At 38.2% G+C, this 20,729-nt stretch overlaps 1 long non-coding RNA gene across 1 annotated transcript in view; it reads right to left on the minus strand.

Annotated features, from left to right (window-relative positions):
* Positions 1-20,729, minus strand: part of LOC141415622 (uncharacterized) — a 173,015-nt gene that overhangs the window by 34,643 nt on the left and 117,643 nt on the right. Inside the window, exons 4-7 of the long non-coding RNA XR_012440617.1 lie at positions 14,715-14,896; positions 10,388-10,478; positions 1,791-1,925; positions 649-770 (exon numbers count right to left, since the gene is read on the minus strand). This is a non-coding gene — a long non-coding RNA (uncharacterized lncRNA). The remainder of the gene's footprint in view (positions 1-648; positions 771-1,790; positions 1,926-10,387; positions 10,479-14,714; positions 14,897-20,729) is intronic.

Here is a 20,729-nt window from a genome sequence, read left to right on the forward strand (position 1 = left end):
TTGTTCTTTCTTGTTGAAAATGTTATTACATGTAATCTGTGGGGTGCCACACAAAGCTTTGGCTCACTCAGTTTGCCTACAGAAAGTTTCAAAAAAATAGGCCAGGATTCTAAAAAGATGTGAGATGGTAGAAAAGATATTCACATGAGTTCATCCCTCTAGGTGTAAAGGCTGAAAAACTGAAGTGAACCAGTAAGATTAGAATTAACAAAATTCATGGCAGCACTAATAGAACCAAGGGTAGGATTAAATGTTGGTGAGGTACCTTTCCTTTTATCTTGATAAAAGCTTTCACATACCAATTTTATTGTTCCAACCAATAAGTCAACCATGTTACAGTGTTGTTTGGGGGAGGGGATAACAGTCCATCCCAGATTAAAACTTTGAAATGTATACCCTCTTCTATTTGTCACCTTGCTGCCATGAGTCATTCCTGTGTCTGTCTGATACCAGTTTCTGTGAAAAATGCTAATAAAAATCTAGCATGTTGATCCAAATCTAGTCAGTTGTTTCTCTCAAAGATAACCCAAACCCAATCATTTTAATACAGTCTCAGCTATGCAGTCTCTAATGTAGCTGTTAAAACTAAAATGAGTGCACAGATTCCTAAGTATACAAGTCTATTCACCACCCCAGCCCCTGGCCTACCTTGGCCCCCTCAAACTTGCAGGCAGACAGGTCTCAGCAGCCAAGGTACATGCAGTTCACTCCTAAGTTTGAATTACAAGGACAGCCAGAATGGCACCATCTTCTTCCTGCTCCCACCATCTCTGTGCAGAAGAACACAGGGAGCATGTGATGAGAAAGGGACACTGAACTATTTTCAGGAAAAAATACAAACTCTCCCCTGTCACACCCATCACAATGTTCCCTGTACCCCAAATGTGAATAAATCAAGCTGTTCAGAATGAGGCATATTGCAGCCTCACAGTTTTATGTCTCATGTTTGGAAATCCAAATTGCAATTCAAATCCATGAGCAAAAATGAATGGACCCTTTTCTAAAGCCTGATGTCCTAAACCTAAGTGTACACAGACCTTGAGTACAGGGCTTACTCACCCTACACCACTTCTTTTATCTAAAGATGAAGTAGAATTAGAACCTCTTTCACTGGACCTGCAGATTACAGGTGAGGCTGGTCCTATTCTTTACACCCACACATCAAGGTTATCTCACCTATCCTCTGACTTTGGTGACTAAATGGGGCACTACCTCTGTGCCCAAGGACCTGGAGGCCATCTCAAGCTTATCCCTTCACCTGGCTAATTTCCAATCCTTTCTTTGTACCACCATCCTTGGAAGTCACAAAGAGCCCAGTACTGGGCTCTATAGCTTGAGACGTGATCGTGGAATGTTTTCTTTGTGTAGTTGCCTTTCCATCTAGATTGTAAGTTTCTTGAGGCTACTCTACATCTCATTGTTCTTTGTATAACCCAAGTTCCAGCTGCACAGCTACAAAACTGTGCCCCTCAAGATCTACAAGCTTGAACATCATCCCTGTTCTTAGAGCAATGACAACTCCTAGGGAATTGTACTGTCATGACGTTCTCTAACTCCAGGTTCCCATTGACTGAACCAGTTTCTTTTGTAATTTGTCCTTCTTTCTAGTGTACATTTTCTTTCTTCTTTAAAAGTTGATGCAGATCTGGGGCTTACTTGCAGTACATGAGCTCACAGGCAGATCTGAGGGCCTGGAGTCTGGATTCCTAGAGACATGATGTGAGAAAGAAGATTTCATAGATATTTGAAGCCTGACAGGGAAAGGTGGTAGACTCTTGTGAGCTCCTTACCTGGCTCACAATGGTTTCTCTTTTCTCTTCTAATCACGCCAAGGCTCCATAAAGAAGATCCCCAGCTTCATGGAAGATCCACCGTGTAGGCTTTTTTACTTTGATTCCAATTATGGTTATAAATCACAGGTTTCTCTGTCAGCATTGAATGAAAGTATCCATTATACAACTTTCAGTTTGTATTCATAAGTAAATTGCATTTCCTAGAGAGCCCAATGAATGTCTTATATGTCTAAATGTAAGGCAATCTTAGTTGTAAAAAGAGACCTCATTTTTCCTATCATCATATCAATACACAAAAAAAATTTTTTGGTCAAGTCAATATGTAAACTTCTACAAATACATATGAACTCATCATATTTTTATTCATAATACTTAATTTGATGATTAATAATACAAACACACTTAAAATAACCTAGTATATAAAGCCATATCAATGTAAAAATATTGGTTTTCCTATTCTTACATATTGCAATAATTTTATTCAAAATCTCCATGTTCATCTTCAACATCTTTGACATCACTAAAGTCATTATGGGTTATCTAACTTAGTTTTTTAGAGTATATCATACACATTTCTGCATAAGGGGTGTGAGTTAATCTATGAATTGAACTCATACTATAAATGCAATCCTAAGCAACAAGTACCCATTTTTAGAACATATGCTTTGTTTTCATTTGCCTTCTTGTATATATTTGTGATCTTTAAATTGGAACCACTTAATTTTATTATTTTATGAAGTTATCTATTAAAATCTCACTTATATTTTCACTCACCACTTACATTTAGGAAAATATAGTCAAAAAAAGAAAAAAAGAATATGGGTTAGAATCCTTCATTTCATGCAAGCTGACTATATCAGGTTATGAGTGTAAGCATCTAACACTAGCACTGCTTGAGATCACTTCAAGCAATTTGTCTTCCTCCACCATTATATTGATGACAAAAAATAAGTTGCAAAAGCAGCACCTAATTTGACACTCTCCATAAGGACCTAAGGATGAAGAAACACCTGTTTCTTCTGTTTTTGGGAAATCAAAAGTAACTAGGGAGTAGGGTGAGTAAAGACTTTTCCTTATACTCAGATGCAGATAGAAATAGTTTTCATAAGTTTGTTTCATCCTATGGCTATTAAAATATATTGAAATTTCTTAGAGGAGAAAAGATGGTGAACTAGAAGTATGGTGTGACTCTGTAAATGAGAAGAGGTAGGGTAACAAATAACAGACTACATTTCAAAGAAAGAAAGAGAGGATGAGCATCAGGAACTATGAAAGAAGTGACAGGACAGCTGAAAATCAGAGAAACAAAGAAAAGTAGGAAAGAGCCCACAGTTCCAACCCTGACTCCCAGGGAGTTGGGGGGGAGAGCCAAAGCCACAACCACAAGATAAACCTGGCAAACCTGATGACAACAGAGTGGCAGTCCTATCCACAGAATAAGCTCTCAGTTTTCATAAGCCTTAAATACAATGTGGAGATTTGGTATAACAGTGACTCTTTCTGTGGCAGGCCAGCATTAGAGAAAAAAATCCATTTTGTCACTCCCATATTTTGGTGGACTATAACCAGGCACATCTTGAAAAGGTCTTATTGAATGAGACTGATATACTCTGAAGACCTGAAAACAAGGAACAATCACAAGTCAAGGAGCCTGGTGAAATTCTCTCACAGTGTCTGGGTGGAATACAGCCATGAGAGGCAGTCATGGAGAGGGGGAGGATCAGAAATGGACCTGCTGAGTTTTGGCAGCAGGAAGCTAGGGCTGCAATTGTTGTGGTGGATGGTGACCCCATCTTCTGTTGCAAACTGCAAATACCATCACCTGTGATCACAGTAGAGATGAAAGCTCTGAGTCCAAGCCTATGGCCATTAGATTGATTAGCATCCCAAGTTGCCATCCCCCTGCATGTGGTTTGCTACCAGGTAGGACTGAGAGCTCTGAGCCCAGGTCCTGGCTTCCTCTCTCCTGAAGGACAGCTTGCTACTGAGCAGGATCTGAAAGTGCTGATACAAGGTGGTGGAGTGATGGGTTCCCTTGGTTGTCCCCCTCCAATGCAGATCTCAGAGCTCTGTTTGTTTCCCCTAGCCTCCAACAAACATAGGAGAAAAACCTAGGTTTGAACATTTGCCACCCCTGGGTGCACAAACTGGAAGGCCTCTAGAGCAAGTGGGAACCTACCTGGTTCACAAGCTGAAAAGCTTGTTGAGACAACAGCAGCTCCAGGTATGCAAAGAAGTGAAGTTTTTAAGGTGAATCTAGCCATGAAGCTGACAACTAACCCTAAATCAGCCCAGCCCTCAGACCACATACATTAGCCTGAACAGGACTGTTGCTGTTATGGCTGTTATGGCAGTTTGTTTTCTCCTCTCTGAGTGGCACTGAGGATTGAACCTTCTAGAGAAGGCTGGCTGCTAATGAATAAGACCCCTGAATAAAACTGAGATATCCATCTAAGCAGATGCACAAGTCACAACTTAGAAACACAAGAAATACGAAAAGCAAGTCAATATGACACCTCTAAAAGTTCACACCTCTTCAGTAACTGAATCCAATGATAACTGAATGGTTGAACTGCCAGGCAAATAATTCAAGTCTTGTTTTTAAAATGATCAATGGCTGGGAGCATGACTCAAGTGGCATAGCAAGCACTAGGCTCTGCATTCAAACACCATTCCAAAAAAAAAAAAAAAAAAGATCAATGACTTCAAGGAGGATTTTAATAACTAGATGAATAAAGTAAAAAAGTCAATTCAAGACCTGGATGAGAAAGTCAACAACTTATATGAGAAATTCAACAACTTTCAGCAAACAGATATAGATTCTGAAAGAAAGGAAAATTGGACATGAGAATCTCAATAAAAAATTTAAAAATAAAAAAAAAGTTCAACAAAAATCATCACCAGTAAACTAGACCAGACAGAAGAAAGAATATTAAAGACTAAAAACAAAGTTGAGGAACCACCACATTCAAATAGCAATACAAAAAAATTATGAACATATTAAGACATCTGGGATACAATTAATAGACCAAGCCAAGAATCTATGGTGTAGAAGAGGAGACAAGATACATACTGAAGGCATAGAAAATTTATCCAGCTGGGTGCCTGTGGCTCATACCTGTAACACTAGCTATTCAGGAGGCAGAGATCAGGAGGATCACAGTTTGAAGCCAACCCAGGCAAATAGTTTATAAGACCCTATCTCAAAAAACCCTTCATAAAAAAAATAGTGCTGGTGGGGGTGGCTCAAGGTTAAGGCCCTGAATTCAAGCTTCTGTACCACAAAAAAAAGTAAAGAAAAAGAAAACATATCCAAAGAAATGATAGCAGAAAAATTCTGAGATATATGGAAAGAAATGGACATCCAAGTACATAAATCACTTAGAATTCCCAAGTAGATATGACCAGAAAAGAACCTCTCTACATCACATTGTAGCTAAAATTCCAAGTATAGAACAAAGAAAGAATACCTAAAACTACAAGAGAGAAGCAGCAAGTTATTTACAAAGGCAACACTATCAGAATAAAAGCATACATCTCATCAGAAAATCTTAAGGGCAGAGAGCATGGACTGATACACTTCAAGCCTTGAAACAAAATAATTGCCTACCAAGGCAAAATAGCAGCCTGCCTATATCCAGAAAAGTTATCCTTCAAAATAAAAAGATAAATAAATAAGTTTCATGATAACCATAAAATAAAGCAACTCATTGCCACTAAGCCAGTAATCAGAACATAGTTAAAAGGAATACTACACACAGATGGGGAAGAAAGATATACACAATCACAAGAGCTCATGAAAGGACAAATCTCACTAGGAAAATAGATAAATAAGTGAGAAGTAGTAACGTATCAAACATTATTAACTCAGTAAACCAGCAAACCTCTAAGATGAAAAAGGCAGAAGTTAGTACATACCTCTCAATAATAACACTAAATGTAAATGTTCTTAACTTTCCAACTAAAGGAAGAAGACTGACTGAAGGGGTTAAATGACAAGGTGCAAATATTTGAAACTATAAGAAATTCCCCTATCTGACAAAGATACACACAGACTGTAAATGAAAGGATGGAAAATGACATTTCAAGAAAATGGAAGCTAAAAGCAAACAGGAATGGATATACTTATATCTGACAAAACAGACTCTAAGACAAAATCAGTAAGAAGGGATAAAGAAGGTCACTACATATTAATAAAGGGATCAATCCATTAAAAAACATAAAAATTGCAAATATATATGCTCTGAACATTGGTGCACTCAACTTCATAAAAACAAATGCTACTGGATATAAAGGTACAGATAGATCAATGCACAATAATAATGGGTGACTTCAATATCCCATTCTTAATAATAGATAACTCATCCAGACACCCCCCCCAAAAAAAATCAACAAAGAAACTTAAGAGTTAAAACTGCACCATAGATCAATGTCCTTAACAGACATTACAGAATATTCCATCCAACAGTGGCAGAATACACATTCTTCTTGGCAGCCCATGGGATTTCTCCAAAGTAGATCACGCTGTAAGCCATAAATCAAGTCTTAACAAATACAAAAAAATTAAATAATTACTTTTAAGACAATAATAGAATAAAATTAGATATCAATAACAAGAGAAACTATAGGAACTATTACAGCACTTGGAGACTGAATAATACAGTTTTGAACTGATCAATGAGTCATTGAAGAAACTGAGACAGAAATTAAAGCACCCATGGAATCACATGAAAATGAAAATGCAACTTACCAAAACCTTTGAGATACAGATAAGGTAGTTCTAAGAAGGAAGTTGATAGCTAAATCAGAAAGATCTCAAACAAACAACTTAATCATGCACCTCAAGGTTTTAAAAAAAACAAAAGCAAATCGAACCCAAAATTAGTACATGGAAAGAAATAAACATCAGGCATAAATTACTGAAACAAAGACTAAAAGAACAATACAAAGGATTGATGAAACAGAGAGCTGGTTCTTTGAAAAGATAAACAAGATTGACAAACCTTTAGACAAACTAACCAAAACAGAGCAAATGCATAAATTAATAAAATTAGAGATGAAAGAGGGAGTAATGCAACAGACATGAATGATTTACAGAGGATAGTTAGGGAATATTTTGAAATCTTAAATTCTAGTAAATTGGAAAAGGAAGAAGTCAATAAATTTTTAGAAATATATGACTGACAAAAATTGTACCAAGAGGATGTAAATCACTTACACGGATATATAATGATCAATGAGATTGGAACAGTAGTAAAGAATCTCCCAGTAAAGAAAATCCCAGGACCAGGCAGATTCATTGCTGAATTCTACCAGACCATTAAAGAACTAACACCAATGCCCCTCAAACTATTCCATAAAATGTAAGGGATGGAATGCTTCAAAACTCTTTTTATGAAGTCAGTATTACCCTGATACCAAAACCTGACAAGAACACACAACAAAAAGAAAAATATAGACCAATTTCTCTGGTGAGTATAGATGCAAAAATCCTCAATAAAATATTTGCAAATTGAATTTAACAATACATTAAAAAAGATCAAACAACATGATCAAATCAGTTTTATACCAGGATGCAAGGATGTTTCAACATATGCAAATCAGTAAATACACAAAACATAAAATCAAGAACAAAAATCATAAGATCATTTCAATAGATACAGATAAAGCATTTGACAAAAATTCAATTCTTTCATGATAAAAGCCCCAAAGAAACTAGGAATAGAAGGATCATACCTCAACAAAATAAAGGGTATCTATGACAAATATTATACTGAATGGGGAGAAAAACTGAAAATATTTTCTTTAAAATCAGGAATGATACGAGATGTCCAATGTCTCCACTCTTAGTTAATATAGTGCTTGCATTATTAGCCAGAGCAATAAGAAAAGGTGAAGAAATAAAAGGCATACAAATAGAAATTATCCACCATTTTCAGGTGATACGTTCCTATACTTAAAAGACCCTAAAGACTCCACTAGAAAACTCTTACACCTGATAAACACTTTCAAAAGTAGCATAATAGAAAATCAACATACAAAAAAATCAGTAGCTTTTCTAGTTAGCATTAACAAGCATGCTGAGAAAGAAATTAGGAAAACAATACAATTCATGATCATTTCAAACAATACCTAGGAATAAATTTAACCAAGGAAGTGAAAGTCTTCTGCAGAAACACTGATGAAAGAAACTGAAGAAGAGGCTAGAAGATGGAACGATCTCCCATGCCTGTGATCAGCAGAACTAATGCTGAGAAAATGGCTATTTCACTGAAGAAATCTACATATTCAAGGCAATCCTCACAAAAATTCCACTGATATCCTTCACAAAAATGGAAAAAAAAAAAAAGTCCTAAAATTCATATGGAAACACAAAAGACCCTGAATAGCCAAAGCAATCCTGAGTAAAAGGAGCAAAGCTGATCTCAAATTATACTAAGAAAAACAGCATGGTAGTGGCAAAAACAGACACATAGATCAATGGAACAGAATAGAGGACCCAGAAATAAACTCTTGCAGCCACAGCCATCTGATTTGCCTCAAAAGTGTCAAAAACATACAATGGTGTGGGGAAAACTGGATATCCACACGTAGAAGACTGAAACTAGATCCTTATCTCTCACCTTGTACAAAATCAATTCAAAATGGGTAAAAGACTTTAACGTCAAGATATAGTCATATAATGACTTTCTGAATAGGATTCTGATAGCTCAGAAAATAATAGTAAAAACTGACAAATTGAACTGCATCAAATTAAAAAGCTTTTGCACAGCAAAGGAAACAATTACAAAGGTGAAGAGACAGCCTACAGAGTTAGATAAAATCTTTATTCATCTGACGGGATTAATACCAAGAATATAAAAAGTACTCACAAAAGTAAACACCAAAAGAATAAACACCCCTACTAATAAATGGGCACATGAACTGAATAGACAGCTCTCAAAAGAAGTACCAATGGCCAATAAATACATGAAAACGTTCAACACCTTTGCCCTCAGGGAAATGCAAATCAAAATGGCATTGAGATTCCATCTCACCCCCATCAGAATGACTGCCCTTAAGAAGACAAAACACAGCTAAGGCTGGTGAGAATGCAGGAGGAAAAGAACCCTTGTGCACTGTTGGCTGGAATGTAAATTAGTCTAATAACCATAAAAATCAGTATGGTAGTTCCTGAAAAAACTTAAAACTAGAGCTACTATATGACACAGATGTATCATTCCTAAGTGTTTACCCAAAGAGCATACAACAGAGACTTGCACATACATGTTTACTGCAGCGTGATTTACAATAGCCAAGTTGTAGAATCAGCCTAACTGCCCATCAGCAGATGAATGAATAAAAAAATGTGACATGTATACTTAATGGAGTATTATTCAGCCATAAAGGAGAACAAAATATACCATTTTCAGGAAAATGGATGGAACTGGAGATCATAACGTTAAGCAAAATAAACAAGACTCAGACAAATACCACATTTTATCTCATACATCATACATGGAATTGATTTATCTTATTTTTTAAAAAAAGACATAAAAGTAGAAGAGGAGTTGTTGAGGGGGGGCTTGTGGGAGGAGAAAGGTAGCAAGAGAGGATAAAAAATATGATCAAAGTTCTTTACATACATGTATAAAATGTCATGATGAAGCTCATTATTTTGTACAATTAAAAAATTAGAAAAAATCCTTAGGAAAGCAACAAAAAAAACATATTGAGAACATTATATAAATTTTTAGTGTTGGAAGTTTTAAGTTGTTTTTACATTTTAAATAATGCATATGAATGCTAGGTTTTTAATTTATAAACAATAAAGCCCTTAAGATGAAGATGAAGCCTGCCTACATCAGTTCCTCTCCCCATATAAAACAATCTCCAGCCTTTTAGTCCTTTAGCCTTCTCATTAACAACCCTGAAATTCATGCATTTGCCGAAAGGTCTCACTGAAAGCCCCTGCAATCATCAAATCCTATTAACTCAGGAACATCAAAAGACACAGACTGACCTCAAGTTGCCACAAGCTAATGACATAGAATGCAAATTCATCTCATACATAATCTTTGCCATTTTCACTGAACTGACACTGTTTTATTGTTCTAATTTAAGGAGAGTTGAATAGAAGTTTCTCTTGTTCTCTAAACTGAGCTTAGTTCATGTTCCTTTTCAGTTTCTTGACTTGTGAGATAATTCTCAGCATGACCAAAACTGGAAAAGCTGGAATGAGCCAAACATTGAAGGGGAATTCAGGAGCCCGGCCTGTCCAAACAGCAAGTTCATGCCAGAAAATGGTAAGAGAGGACATATCAGCACAACTTGAGCAGGTATTTGGAAATTTCCTTTTATGTAGAGGGCAGTTACTGAATATTTTTTAGCTGTTAACCGATGCTACGGTGTGGAAGTTTGTGTCCACTCCAAAATTCATGTTGAAACTTAACTCCTAATGCAACTATCTCAATGGGTGAGGCTTTAGGAAATGAGTAAGCTATGAGGGCTCCACCCTCGTGGATGGATTAGTGCCTTATGAAAGTGTTTGAGGAAGCAAGTTCAGCCCTTCCATCTCTTCTTCCATGTGAGTTCATCTTCTCTGAAGGACTTACCAAAAAGGCACCATCCTGGAAGCAGAGGCTCCCCTTGCCCAGACACTGAGCCTGCCACTGCCTTGATCTTGGACTTCTCAGTCTTCAGAGCCTGTGGAAATAAATTTCTATTCTTTGTAAATTACCTGGTCTGAAGTGTTTTGTTATAGCAACTAAGACAACTGGCATTTAAAAAGGCTGTAAGTCATTTAGCAATTTAGTATAGTGGTTAAGAATACAGTCTTTGGAATAAAAAAATACTACACTCAAGTCTGTTTGTAATTTCATAAATACAGTATCTTAGCTATCTTGCCCAGCATAATACTATGTACATCAAAAAGTTGTTGAGGGAATTTTTTTAAAACACTGTAAAATGTTTAGCACAGAACCTGGCATATAATAAGTGCTTAATAAATGGTGGCTGGTAGTCCTATTATGAAATTGGGTTTGGCAAAAATTCATCTATTGAGGGTGGGTATACATGACAGATTATATGAGCACTATAGTCTGAATATTTATGGCCATCCAAAGTTCATATGCCAGAATCACAACCTCATAGGTGATGGTATTAGGAGGTAAAGCCTTTGGGGCTGATTAGCTCATGAAATTTTCATCAATGGAAGTAGTAGCTTTATAAAAAACAGACCCCAAGTCAGGCGTGGTGGTGTATATCTGTAGTCCCAGCACTCAGATAGAGACAAGAGGATCATGAGTTCAAGGCCAGCTTGGGCTACATACTGAGACCCTGCCTCAAGAAATAGAAACAAAAATGTAATAAAAAGAGGCCCCAGAGAGGTAGCTTGCCCCTTCTACCAAAGGAGAACATAGCAAGAACCAAAAGGCACCACAAGAATTTGTTAGCCTCTTGATCTTGGACTTCTCAGTCTCCCCAACAAATTTGCCATCCACCTTATGATTTTGTTATAGCAACCGGAACAGACAAAGACAAGGAGCAAGAAGTTAGAGACTTATATCTCCAATCGAGAAAGATGATCATAATATGTAGGAAGGTTGGGATAATGGCCTAGAATCCTATGAGATTTGGTGATGAAGAACAGAGAAGACAAGACAGAGGAGATACTAAAGATAACCCAGATAGCCCAGCTGACTGGGTAAGCACAGGGACAAGTGCCATGCACAATGAATGACAGGACAGGGTGAAAAAAAGGATAAACTCGCTTTTAAGTATAAGTTAAAAATGATGGTGGTACATTCAAGGTAATGTTCACTAGGAAACTGGAATCATGAAAATCTCAGGAGATAAGGCACAGTGAGATGCGGGGACACTGAAAGGCTTTCAAAAATAATGAGTTAAGTGAGAAAGCCACAAGAACTCTCCACAAGGTGGGATATACAAACCCAGGTGGAGTCAGCGGGACAGGTGCCTTGTAACATTGGTTTTATTCCAGTTTGATTTTTTTTCCCTACTCAGTGTGAAACTCCAAGAGGACAGGGACTATCAGCAGGGCTGCTTATCACTGTATCTCCAAATATAATGAATCTCCTCAAATATTAGCTGGATAGATTTGCTGTGATCACTCTATCTCATGCAGTCCGGAAGCTCTGCTCATCTTTCTCCAGGTATTTGGTTCATATAAGATAGGAAAATTAATTACTAATGGAAAACATTGTTCAAAGTATAGACTAAAATTATTTCTGATGGAGAATAGAAAGCTGCTGGTGGGAGCAAAGAGAAGAGGGATTCCAAAACAAAAGGTGGATACAAGGTGAAGGGCAACCAAAGGTCAAGGACTCTGGAGAAAAGATACACTGCCAGTTTTTGCATGGGATTCCATCTGGGGGAGCAACCCACTTAGCCTGAATTACTGAAACAGGACTCTTTTGGGGAGCTCTGTCAAGGAGTATGGACCTACATGCCTAATGGGAGGGAGAGGAATGTGGGGGTTGAATAGGAGGACCAGGTTGGCTTGGAACACACCTGTTCTACAGCCCCTCCCTGCCAGGTGGGGACTCTCCATATGTCTGCTCACCAGCACTGCTGGGTGCTTTCCCCTGTTTTGTTTCTAGATTCCCAGCCTGACATTTTCTACCGCCAATGTGTCCATCTCTCACCATCTCACTAGAATGAATGCCATCTGCTGGGCATACTTCTCAAGAGCAATCAATACTCACTGCCCCTTACACACGGCAAGAGGAAAAGAGAAAGCAAGCATGGAAAACCCTATCTTCAGAAATTGAAAACCAATCACCTCTGAAAAGGATATGGTCAGGCATGGTTGATAATCAGGTTTTCCAAGGGACTTTCCACCACAGGCTTCCAGCCCTCTCAAGAGGTTTCTACTACCATCACAATATAGGGAATAACTCCACCAGGACAGGGAAAACAACCTTACATAGGTGAAAATAATCACACCCTCTACTTGCCAAAAGAGTTCTCTTGTCTGTTTCTCAGCCAAAATGTAGGGTTGGGGAAATATCACCACTAGGCAATCTGAGTATGGTTGCAGTAAAGTGTTCTAGAATAGCCTAACTTTTCCCCTTTATAAAAAAAAAATTACTAGCTTTGTTTCTACTTCCCAAGACAAGGATGAAATGAGATATCTTTCCTTATAGCAGCAAAATCTACCCCATAGTGTATGGAAGAGGCATATATGCATGATTGGCTGGTTTACAATAAAGACAACTGCCAAAAAATAGAGACTTTTAACCTCAGAGCCAAAGAGAAAGTCACAACTTGAGGAAACCAGGTGCACATCTCCCTTCCGGTCCCAGCAAAGGAAACAAACTCATGGACAGTACCCAGTGTCATTTTCCCCTTTCTGCAATAATGACTTGGACAACTGACGACCAACCCAGATGAAAAAGGCAAGGGAAAAGGAGTTTTGTTAACCCCAAAGGCAAGATTACCAGGCCCACGCAAAGTCTAATGATGACAGGAGAGGACATGATTGTCCCTCCCTACCAAGTGGTTCACCCAGTTTGCTGAACACAACAAGATCAGAGTCTGCTCTGAGATCACTGGCATTGGGAAGGTGCCAGATGTTTGAATATCTCACCAGGCTTAAGAATCCCTGCTAGCCCATAAGTAACTCTAAAGCAGAAATCTTGCCTATTTTGTCCAGTGCTGGACAACACGCCACACATAAAATAGCACCTGGAGCACAGTATACTATCAAAAATACTTGAACACATAAATAGATGCCTTGAATTTGGTTTCTATTTAGAATTAGTGATTTCTTTTAATACCAGATACCTGGCCCACCCATAGCCCTGAATGAGTTTCTGGAGATGAAAACAGAGATAAAGGTGCTCCTAAGTCATTTCCCTTGCCCCTGACATTCAGATTTCCATTTACAAAAAAGGAACAGTAATATTTACTTCATTTGATTTTTGTGAAGGCTAAAGAGAGTATTAAAATGCCCAGTGCAGTTATATACCATAACTAGTGTCATAGTCACCACTAAGGTCAAGAAAAGGAGGATGGACAGTGAGTTGCTTCCTAATGCCTCTGCATTCTCCTCTAGACACTGTTCGTCTTCTGCCCCAGGTTCCTGCTGACAAAAGAGGGAACCAAGTTGAGTGCTTAAGGTTGTAGAGGCCTGGTAACCACAAAACTTTATGTATATTACCAGTGATGAGTTTCTAGATGTTTAAAAACTTGGCTGGTAAATGTTAAATAACTCTTTGGCAAAGAAAGAGAACCTATGTTTTTAATTTTTGCCAGTTTCCATGGTGTAATAATTTTTCCCATTGCCACCTCCAAGCTGCCATTGTCATGTCACTAGACATAGAGTTGGGAAAGAGATAAACAATAACACATCCTTGTTCAGTACTTTCACCTTTCAGATACATGTAAATAACCTCGAGAGGATAGAAATCATAGTAATAGTAAAATAATTAAGAAGTGATGAATTTTGAATATTCTTTACTGTTGTTTTCAATATACATCATTTGATTCCAAGCTGATATAACTTTCAGTAATGGTTGTATTTAACCACCAGCTATAAAATTGCTGAGAATGTAACAAAGAGCCAGTGAGAGCTGGCTTCAGGACCAGCTGAAGCTCACTTGTACACACAGCTTTAGTTTCATCAGAACGGAGTTTGGGCACATGCAGTGGACTTTAACATGAAAGATTCCAATGACTTAAAAAAGGGACTTCCCTAGAATTCACAACTTTTAAGGAGACAAACCCTCCTTCGACTTTCTCTAAAAATGTCCCCAAGAGAAAGTAACCAATCTTAAGAGTCCTTAAAAAAGTGATCATTGGTTCCTTATATTCAGGGCATAAATAGGGCAAGTCAGCACACTGGGATAAGGGACTTCATCTGTAAAGCTAAAGGAATGAAGTGACAAACACAGGAAAGAACTTGAGCCATCATCTTACCTCTGTCCCCACACAGCTATGTGGCTTCAAGGCAAGGGACTTCATCTTCCTTGGCCTTATTTTCATCATCTGCAGAATGGGGACAGCACCGATCTACAAGTGTGGTTGTGAGGTTGACGAGATAATGTATTCCATTTGGCTTTGTAACCTCTGAAGCATCATTAAAACGTAAGGCATTGCTTCTATATGGGGAAAAACAGAAACCCGGAGTGAGAAATGTCTGGGTGGGGAAGGAAGGAGGAAGAAGGCAGTTAAGTTGGATAAGGACAATGGAAGAAACTAGGAAGATGAGGTTTGGAGTAGGAGGACGATAAGGGAAGTGAGGGTGAGAGAGGGCAGCACACAGCTATCACATTTATAGTCATTGCCTCAATGTTTCTTCAACCTTCTGGTCACACTCACGGCAGGGCAGAAATCCTTCCCTTTTTTTCCATGTGCATCCTATTGGTCATTGTCATGCTGCCTAGTGATCACAAGTTTACCCTGTGTTCATGCCCTGACATCATCCCCACCACAAGGATGACTTCACTTTTCTCAGCCTATTCCCTAGGCTGCCCATATGGACTTCTCATGGATGGAACCATGTTAACTGCCCCCTGGAATTAGCATTTGCTGGCTGCCAAACCTCTATTTTGAAGAAAATCCTTCTTGAGTTCAATCATATTTGTGACTGTTTGACAAGCAGCTGGAAATAGTATTGGACCTCAGAAGAGAAAAAAATGAAAATGGATTTCAATAAAGGCATGGACTTGCTAGTTGTAATGCCTTCATTAATCTTTTATGCAAAGATTCTTAGCCAACTCTCAAAGGCACTCCTTTCTCTGTCCAAGGGAGGTTAGAAATGAGATAGATGGGTGGGTGTTCAATGTTGAAATGTTTCTGAAGGGAGATGAATGCTTTGTCATTATAGAGGTGATCCAAGCAGAGACTGGACAATAACTTAGTGAGCATGTTATGATGGAGTTGAGAGCACTAAGTAGTCTCTTGTCTTAGTCTGTTCTATGGTGCTATAACAAAATATCCCATCCTGTTACAAAGAACAGAGATTTCTTTCTCACGGTTCTAAGAGCTGCAAAGTCCAATGTGAAGGCACAAGCAAGTTCAGTTGTCTTGTGAGGGCTGCTCTTTGATTCCAAGATGATACCATGTTGCTGTTCCTTCCAGAGGGGGTGAAGTTCTTGTCCTCACATGGCAGAAGGCTGATGGGCAAGAGCCTCTTTGATAAGGGCTTTAATTCCTTTCATGAGGGAGGAGATCTCAGAGACTAATCACCTCATAAAGGCCCCACCTCTCAATATTACCACACTGGTCACCTGAATTTTGGAGGGGACATCAGCATCCAAACCATAGCACCTTCCAATACTTTCCATCCTTCTAAACCTGAGATCCTTTTATCATGATTCAAGTATGCCCAGCTTCAAACCCTATCCTTCAAGTTCCAAAGTAGTTTCTTCATTTTCAACAGGTCTGTTATGATGGCTATAACCCCCACTAAATATAACCAGCCAATAAAATTATAGGGAGTCTACAAAGTGGCACTCTTCCTGAGGTCACTCTTTTCCCAGGGCATGCAAAATCCCAGCTGTGGTTACAATTCACGTTTGTTCTTGAGGCCATTAGAGAAACTAGAGTTCAGAAATAGTGAAATTAATAGGGAATCTGAGGCTTGATAATCATATTTCTTCATTTGTTTTTATCTGTCCCCCATCTCAAATTCTTTGCCCCTGCCTTTATCTTCTCTCACCTGGATAAACTAACAGCCTTCCACTGGTGGCCTTGCCTCCAGCCTCTTATCTCCTCTTCATCTGCCACATAGCTGCTGGGATGATGTGTTAAAATGTACATGTGATCCAGTTCCTCCCTTTCTGATGTCTTTCCATGGCTGTCACCTCCCACAGGGACAAAAGTCCCACTGAACCTTGTTTACTGGATCTTTATGATCTGCACCCTTTTCTCCCCCACTTTCTTCTCCATACAGCCCATGCTCAAGTTGTGTCATCACAATCTACTGCCCAGAGACACCATGCTTCCTCATGCCTCCAAGCTCTGCACAAGCTTCTCATTCCTCTGAGAACATTGTCACCTGATCCATCATCCCTTAACATGTCTTCATCCCTTAAATCTCATCTCAAATACCACCTTTTATATTTTTTAATTATTTTAATTGTACAAATTCCTTGGGTTCTGTGTGATAATTCAATACATGTATGCTGTGTGCAATGATCAACTTAGAAGAGTTAATGTATCCATCTCCTCAAACATTTTTACGTTTTTGATTAACACATAACAACAGTACATATTTATGGGGCACAATGTGATATTTCAGTATGTGTGTATGATAGGCACAAACAAATCAGAGCAAGCAATATTTCTGTCTCCTTATCATTACGTGGGGGTTGGAGACTTCAAGCTCTGCTACCTAATAATTCATAAAATATAGAATAGGTTATGGTGAACATAGTTCCCCCGCCCCACTGTCCTTTAGGACACTGGAACTAACTACTTCAATCTAACTTTGTTAGAGTACTAGTTATCTAACTTACCACCACCCCGTTCCCCTCTTCCCAGCCTCTAGTTATACTATTGTACATTCCAGTGGACTTTTTAAATGTCCGGATATGAGAGAGAATATGAGCAATTTGTTTTTCTGTACTGGACATGTCAGCTAAAAGAATGTTCCCCAATTCCATCCATTTTGCTGCAAATGATAAGATATCATTCTTTTTTAATAGCTTACTAATATTCTTTTTTTATGGTACTGGGATTGAACTCCCGGCCTCATACTTGGTAAGCAGGTACTCTATCACTTGAGTCATTCTGCCAGTGCACTAATGTTCTATTGTGTGTTTATATATACCACATTTTCTTTATCCATTCATCGATTAATGGGCATCAACATAGATTCTGTCTTTTAGCCGTTATGAATAGTGCAGCAACAAACACGTGCATATGTCTTTCTTTGGTGTGCTGGTATTATTTCCATTGGATATATACCCAGAAGAGGGATGTATTGGTAGCTCTATTTTTGGTTTCTTAAGGACTCTCAGTTCCCACCAACAATGGGAACATCCTCAACAGCATTTATTTTTTGTGTTTTTGATAATAGTAAAATAATATCTATTGTGGCTTTGTTTAGAGTTTTCCTGACAGTTAATGAGGCTGAGCATTTGGTCATACATTTCTTGGTCAATTGGAACTTCTTTTAGATAAGTCCATTTAGATCATTTGTGTCTTTGTAATGGATTTTTCTGTTACTGAGTTTTTGAAGTTCCTTAGATATTCTAGAGCTTTAAGAGATGGATAGTTTACAACATTGTTTCCTGGTCTGTAGATTGTCTCTTAGCTTTGTTGATTGCTTTCTTTGATGTGCAGAAGCTTCTTTGATGGAATACCATTGGTCTGCTTTGCTTTTTATTTCTCATGCTTCTTGGGGCTCTTATCCAAAAATATTGTTACCTCTACCAATGTCTTGAAGCATTTCCTCCCTGTTTTCTTCTAGCAATTCTGTACTTTCCAGTCTTACATTTGGATCTTTGGCCCATTTTTAGTTTATTTTTGTGTTGGGTGAGAGGTAAGGGTCAATCTTTGTGTGAATGTCCAGTTTTCTCCATACCATTTATTACAAAGGCTGTCCTTTTTCTAATGTACATTTTCAGCACCTTAGTTAGCTGTAAAAGCATGAAGTTACATCTGGGTACTCTACTCTGTTCTAGTAGTCTGTGTTTCTGATTTTTATGACACTACCATGGTAATATAACTGTAATATTTTTGAAGTCTGGTAGTGTGATACTTCTAGCTTTATTCTTTTCGCTTAAGATAGTTTGGGCTATTCAAGGTTTCTTCTACTTCCATATAAATTTTAAGAGTATTTTTTTCTGGTCTTGTGAAGATTGTCATTGGTATTTTGATAGTTAGTGGTATTTTACACTAAATCTATAAATTGCTGTAGGTAATATGAATATTTTAACATTATTAATTATTCCAATCCATGAACACGAAAGGTCTCTCCACCTTGGATTTAATCTCTAGTACCACAAAAAAATTATTCTTAGGTGTCTTATTTCACTTTATTTTGTAGATATTGTGAATGGGGTTCCCTATAATAATCCCACAGTCAACATTTTGCTGTATGGAAAGCTGGAAACTTTTTCAAATCTAAGGTGTGGAATAAGACAAGGAAGTCCATTCTCATCACTCTTAGTCAACATAGTCCTGGAAGTCTTAGAGCAATTGGACAAAAGAAAGAAATGCAAGACATAAAAATGGTAAGAAAGTTATCACTGTTTGCAGATGACGTGGTTCTGTATATAGGAAAAAAAGGCTCCTCTACAGAATATTCAAACTGATAAATGAATTTATGAAATGCATAATTAATATGTAAACATCAATAGCATTTTTACACACCAATAACAAGATGCTGAGCAGGAAACCACCTGCTTTTAAATTTACTTCTAAAAGTTCTCCAGCAGATTTGACCCCTCTTCTTTGTTTTCCCACAGAATCTTGAACTTTTTCTATCTCAGTCATCATTACTCTCAGTGGCACCATTCATTTACCTGTGTGCTTCACTTAGGTCTGTGAGAACAGACACTGACTAATACCTATTTCTGTCCCCTAGGGGGACTGAAACAGTGCCTTATTTTTGTACAAATGACTTGTCCAAGATCATACAACTCTTAAGAAGTCAAGGATAAACTTGACAGATTCATTTTTTCAATTGTTTTCTCACAAACTCTCAGCCCCAATATTCTCTGCCTTCCCCCATCCTGCTTTCCACCCTTTGTGAACACAAATCTGGCCTGGGAAGTCCTTAGCTTTCAATTGGAAGTCTTACCAAGCTGCTCATCCAGAGCCACATCGTGGCCTCGTGTGGCTCTCATAGCTTTTCCCAGGTCACTACAATGGAGTCTGGGTGCTGCTCACAGCACAGACCGCCTGCAGGCTTTCATCACTACCATCAGCTTTATAGTATAGTTCTGGGAAACAGCTCAGTCTTTGCCACTAAAACAAGTCTGAAGTAACTATAACCCACCAGTCATCAGCCACCTGAAAAGTTGACTATCCACTATTGACAAAAACAAACATCTCCAGATTTTCCCAGAGAAATTATAAAAAAAAAACTTTCATATCCTTTTTTGTCTTTAACCCACTTTACACCTGCTCATCCCACCTCATTTTACAGATGAACCAGAAATCCAGAGAGAGTAAAACACTTACCCAAGGTTACACAGTTGCTAATGAGCAAGATTACAAAGAGCTTCTGGGCTCACAGCACCAGTTCCTGGAATTCTTTTCCATTCTCTAAAAGCTGGTTCATTAATTCACTCCCTGAATGTTTACCATACAAGGGGACATATTCTAGGCACTGAGGGCACAGTGGTTACACAATAGTCTCTTCTCTTAGGAAGTTTACATTCTAGTTCCAGTCTTACTTTTTATGTACCTGAGTCACAGGGAAGATTAATTCTTCAAAGCAGACATGAATAAAAGAAAACACAGTGAATTTAAAATCAGGAGAATAAAAGTTGGCTTCAACTATTGTTGTAAACCACACACCATACCTAGATGGTTTGTAAGGCAAGACTTTTCCCAATAAGAGTGCCTCCAAGAAAAACATAACTAGATGATTTAGCAAACTTTGTAAAGGAGTGGGGCAGGGAGAGGAGTGGGAGGAATCTTGCTGTAGAGCTCCACGTGGTTAAAAATCAAGCTACACACTATAAAAATAATAAAAAGGCTCTTTTCCAAACCTCACAGCTTGAATTATGAATGCTCTGAATCTCAGCCCAAAGAGAACCAAATGCAAATGGATTACTACATGAATGCTTATGTCCCTTGAACATTCTGTCCCTTCCATCCACTGATTGGCCCAGCCCCTGCCAGTCATCAGAAGCAAGAGAATTGGTACAAATTCAGTTCTCACTGACCACACCAAGTCAACCACAGTCAACCAAACACTATGTGAGACCAGGTTATGGATAACCCTATACACCAGGTAACCTACCATTGAGTCAC

The sequence above is a fragment of the Castor canadensis genome, chromosome 13, assembly GCF_047511655.1.
Source record: "Castor canadensis chromosome 13, mCasCan1.hap1v2, whole genome shotgun sequence".
Lineage (NCBI taxonomy): Eukaryota > Metazoa > Chordata > Mammalia > Rodentia > Castoridae > Castor > Castor canadensis.